The following is a 6000-nucleotide window of genomic DNA, read 5'->3' as shown; positions in this document are numbered from 1 at the left end:
CTCCCTCCTGCAGCAGCAGCCTCATCAGCTGCCATCGTCGCGTGATGACAGATTAATACACACCTGGACTGACCTTAAGCTCACTGGCTGACCTGTCAACTGCCAGAGGAGTCAGTTGCCATGGAAACAGATGGATACCCTTGTCGGCTGTTCATAAAACACTGACAGAAGACGTGATTATTGTCTGAGATTAAAGGAGGTACTCTGGACAAACTCATGAATGGGCCCCACCAGCACTCCACTGATCTGATCATCGTTTCACCTCAATACCTCAATTATGTGAGTTCAAATGAAAAACTTGCGTAAGGCAAGTAAGTGGCAGTGAAACACTGTAGGAGACGAGAGATGATGAAGTGTGTTAGTGTGTTGAGGTTTCTGTTTGGTGCAATTAGGAGAGAGGTAGAGAAAGAGAGAGAGGCGAGTGAAAAGAGAGAGCGAAAGCAAGTGAGAGGGAGAAGAAGAAACAGAAGTAAGGCAGAGCGACTCGTCAGGGGAAGCGGCGCGGAGTTTTCAGCCAGCCGCCGAGCTCTCGTTCATGGGCGGTTGGACGTGAACACTGGGCGTTCTGTGTCTATGGAGGTGATGTCCACTGAGAGATGCTATCTTTACCTCGTTGATACAATGGACTCATAGACAGCAGACAGTGGGCCAGAGCCACAGGTCTCCACATACTCCGCCACAGCTACTGCCAGGAAGAGTGCGCCACCTACCGTTGCTGACGGAGCGGGAGAGTGTGGCGTTTCTGTGGGTTCACTGTCCAGTCTCTATGAGCAGTTTGTGGTCTGGTGTACAGCGGTTGCTTACTTGGGGTTGCTAGTATTTGTTTTGTGAATTCATGGAAAGTTTTACCTTTTTAAAAATATTCTAATAAAAGAAGAGAAAAAGTCACTCTTTGTATTTACAAAGAGACAATAATATATTACTTTCTTAAAAAAGATAAGGCTGGCGCTATTGTATATTTTCTACACCCATGTAGATTTGAATTCTATATATTTCTATGCGTTTCATTTTGACTGATGAGCCCGTCTTTGACTCTCATTTCCTAAAACTGCAGGGCACTGTAGTTTTAGTTTAGGAGTAAATAATGCATTTGTTTGGGCCTATTTTCAGCTGAGCATTGATACACATTTGGTGCTCTTGTGAATATTCATGGCAGCTGGATGGTGTATGTGGGAATGCCTCAAAGTACATCACAGTGCCCACGTTGATGTTAATGAATGAACATGTCACCCAGCTCTATTGTGTTATTTGTGGGCAACAATTGAGGACTGTGGCACATAGGAATGTGATCACTTGATTGTTGTATTGACAACACTATAGCTTATCTATTAAGAGGTCCCAAGTTAAACTTATTGGGAGCCTCGTAGAATATGTGACAGAGATATTTCTACAAAAATTGAAACATACCAATGAATACTGAATCAGAAACCCTGACTGATATTTTTAAAGACTATTATGCTGCTATTTAGTATGAGACAGTCAATTTCAGCTATAGAAATACTAATAATGTGGGAGCCTTGCTGCTGCAGCGTTTGATACGTTTGGACGCAGGACTGCTCGAGCTATTTCCCCTTGGCACACCTCAACTCTCCTCTCATGACGAGACACTCTGGCAGGCAGGAGGGGACAATGAGAAGGGAAACGGGAGCCGAATGGAACATTTGGCTTTTTTCAAAATTAACAGAAGCCAGGTGTCCCAAAAAAAAAAAAACATATAAGAAGGCCCACACATCCACAATACATTGTAGATACTCCTTCGGTCGCTTGCTACATTCCATGTTTAGAGGGTTTTGTCAGGAGGGAAACCCCACATCAGTGAAGGAATTTCTCTTCACCTCCTCGTTTTCACAGTTGCCTCCTCCCTCTCACCTAGTTTTCTTTTCCTCTTCCCACCCTCTCACTCTTTACATTCCACTTTGCCAACTCTCCCTCGCCCTATCATCTCTCTCTCTTTTGTTTTTGTCTTGTTGACTCCTCCCACTCTGATCATTTTCTTTCATACCAGATATCAGGTGATGTTGAGTAAGCCCTTAATCACTCCAAAGGAGCTCACAGTTTTTCTGAATTAAACATTTCACAAGAACTGCAGTTTTTAGTGCATGGTGTAGAAAACCTACAAAGATGCTTCATTAGCTAAATACATTGTTATGAGACTCAAGTTTTACTGATACCACTGGAGAAACCACAACTCACTGTTCTTTTCATGCTTGAACCGTTATTGAGCAAAAAGAGAAATGTGCAAATGAAACCACCTGTTATTTAATCTGTGCTACCAGCTGAGCGGCTGGCAGACAGCTGACCGGTTTCCGACGCAAGGCCCGAACATCTGTGAGCGATATGCATTCTTTTCACTTAAGTTCTGACAATTTTCGACCACCTATGTTAATATAGTAAAAGAAAAAGCCTCAGCCTCAAAGGCAATGTGAGGCAAAAGGATTTGTACTTTGCCTTTTTTTTCTTCTGAATTTCAACTTGAGTTATTGCAAACTTTTGAATTGTCACACATTATCTTGGCCACCTACACTGGGACAAATATGTGCAAAATAAAAAAAGAGGTGGGGATTGTTTTGAGTGGGAGAAACTGGTCTGATAATATAGCTCCAATTTGTCTTTGAAAAATGCAATGTGCAGTGAAGGGACACACCCTGACTAAATGAGCCCTGACAGGCTCTTAGAGACGCCAGGGCAAAGCAGGGTACGGGAGGAAAAACCTCTTGAGTGGAATGGAAAATAAACCCTGAGAAATGTTTCACCCTGTGCAGAGAATGTGCTGTCTGCTGTTTTTTGATTTTGATTGTCTTTCTCAAGAGGATAGCATACATTATGGTCTTTTGTTTTTTGTTAATCATGCACAGGGAGCCCACATGACCAGCAAACGCAGCTATCGCATGAAAGTCCCAATGTATTTTGGAAAAATCCTGCAAAGAGTTGATAGCTTTAACATCTGTACAGCGGGAACCATTGAGCAATTCCACACATTTCACAGCTTCTGTTATAAATGTGCTCCAGCTATCATCCTTGTTGATTTATCAGTCTTTGGCTGTATGAAGAACACCTTTTCCACCATTTGTTTCTCATAACTTTCTCTCTGTGTGAGTTTTGACCAGACTTTACAGGTCACTTCCCCAGGCTGAATCTGAAACTAACAGTTGGTAGCTGAACCCCAGGCCAGGTGAGGGGATTACTGTCTAACTTCATCCTTCAAAATGCACTACCACCACCCCTTCCCTCCATTTCAGTCGCCTGACCTGCATTTCCACCTCTGATGTGTTCCCGTCTGTGTGCCTGGTTCTGTCCGTCTCAGCTGTCTGTGTGAAGTCTTGCCAGGTAATTGGATTTACAAGTCTGTGAATGTCACTCTGTCATGCATTTACTGGCGCTGCCCACTGGCACACTCTGTAGTGTGTGTGTGTGAGAGTGTGTACTTGCATGCACATATGCCACGTTTCTCATCATAATTCACTAAGTCCCTCCACCCTACCTCAGTTCACTTCGTAGTTATCAGCCTCAGTGGGAGGGCAGTTCTGGTGTCCTGCGGTTGCACTCCTCCTGAGTTTTAGGACATCAGCCCCAGGTCATTTCGGTAATGTGGTCACTCTCTCTTTCTCTCTTTGGATCCCTGTTCCAGCTGTAGGGTCTGTCTCTGACACCATGTCTCCCACCTCCTCTGTACTTAGTAAACTACTACATTCCACTGTCAGTTTGACATGAAAACCTGACGGGAGACAACTACTCAACATGCTTGTACCTGATGGACAGTGACAACACACAGGAAACTTCAGTAAACATTATGTAAATCAAAATTCTGTGCAGATTATTAATCCAGCAGCGATACTCCAAGCATAGATATCTACCTCGGCAAGGATACATTGCATACATGACTTTTAAATGCTGATCAGTTCTGGAAACAAGTACGTTTATTGATTCACTATACACAGAATAAGTACAATTTTGAGGGATAATTACATTTGACTTTAATTGTACGCTTCTTTACTTCTACTTATTGTGCTCGTTAATTCTTCTACTGTTGTATGACAGCTTTAGTCACTATCAGATTTGCTTTAATCACCTACATCATCTACCTAAATATGTGGCATGTACACTCGGACGTTTAGAAGCAATTCAGCGCATTGAGTACTTCTACCTTTAATATACCTTGACAACAATACTTTATCACTATTACTAGGAAAACACAACTCATTATATTACTCAGGTCTGCTGATACTGATGGAAATCGTATGATGCATTAAAATGTTTCTGAAAGTTTGTCACCACATGTTTTAGTAGAAGCCTGCGCTAATACACCACTACTGTGTTTCAACAAAAGAGGTAGTAGACTAAACGATTTAACTCCCACCAGCTGAAAAGAGCACAGACTTCAGCGCCCTTGGGGATGGAACATAAATACAGCAGAAATCCAGCCAGAAAACCAAAAAGGGACTTTTTCTTGTAATTAATAGCAAATAAAGTGAGTCTGATTCTAATTACCAGTCACATTTATTTGAACTTCATCACTTATCAATTATATTCCCTGCTGCCTGTAAGCATTACAATTATTACAAGTCAATGCCCACGTTGTTGCTTCTTGGCAATAATGTTGAAGTATTTACATCAGGGCTGTATTATCCCCATCTTGTTTTCCTTTCTGTCTCTGTACCATGTTCTGACGTGCCATGAAAGAATGTTGTCTCTTTTACCTCCTATGTTCAAGCATTTAGATCTGTAATTGCATGCTGTGCAGGATGTTATAGCCGGGGGGCCAAATTTACAACAATTTTCTTGAAAATGTAAACGCCATATCCTTTGATAAGTTAAAAGGGAGAGAAAGCCAATAATAGTTACAGGAACATTGTTATTACAGGTGGGGCCATCTATACAGTCATTATGTCACCTGTGGTTGTTATAGGTGTATAGGTGCTATACAAACACCTACTTGAACAGTTGATTTACCTGACGTTACACTCGCCTACATCTGTCATTTTGTCAGATCTGTGAACAAGCAAACATTGACAAGCATCTTTTATCTTCTCCACAAATACAGTTGTTGGAGCTTCAACTGATAAATATCATTTTCATTCTGTATTGTGAATGTTGTTATATGATTGAGTTTTCCTGATATCATTTTTCCTGTTAACCAAGCTAGTTAGCCGTTAGTTCTGCTAGTTAGCTATCTGAGGTTAATATTTTTGGTCCATGGTCGTTAGATGAAGTTGTGACAGTGCCACCTATTGATCAAATAACACATAATTTGTTAGGCTCAATCAGACATCATATCTACAAAATGTCTTTGCAATAGCACAAAGCGTTCAGGAATTATTTTTGTAATGTATGCCCTGCCCTGAGCATTTGAGCAAGCTTGGAGGGCCAGTATGGAACATACAGAGACCACTTGTGAACCCTACATAGACATGTAATAGGGAGCAAACAGCTACTTATTCACTTTTGGAGCTTTTGAAGCACAGAGTGTAGTTCTATTATACTTCTAATTCAAGCGATCCTCTATAACCGACTTGTATCTAGCCAATAGTGCTTTCAGCACAGTCTTACAGGAGCTCTCATCTCAATTTTTGAATCCACTTTATATTCCAGTTCCATTCTTACTCGCTGGAATGAGTTCCCAGTTTCACAAACCAAATACCTCTATCCATCTCTCTCTTTCATAATGAGCCAGGTAAGAATCCAAACGTTTAGCTTGGTTCACCGTGGCTGAGGGTTTTTTCTAAACTCTGTACCTCCCCCCCTCATCCACCAAGCCCCATCCCCTGCATCCCTCTCTCCTCCCACAGCCACATCCTCCCGTCTGCTTTCCCAGACAGCCTTATTAACATGCTGCTTTTTGAGTTTCTGCCAGTGAGGAAATAATAAACAGATTATTTCTTCAAGTCCACTTAACATCAATCATCGCTTTGCTTAGCGCAACACTCGCTGTGGTTGACTTTAGTGTCTCTCATTAAGAAAATGACTCTCTCTCTCTCTAAGCTCTACAAAACTAACTCTACG

The sequence above is a fragment of the Clinocottus analis genome, unplaced genomic scaffold (assembly GCF_023055335.1).
Source record: "Clinocottus analis isolate CAN_PGR_092001 unplaced genomic scaffold, fCliAna1.0.p SCAF_3, whole genome shotgun sequence".
Lineage (NCBI taxonomy): Eukaryota > Metazoa > Chordata > Actinopteri > Perciformes > Cottidae > Clinocottus > Clinocottus analis.
This window is presented reverse-complemented; position numbering follows the sequence as displayed.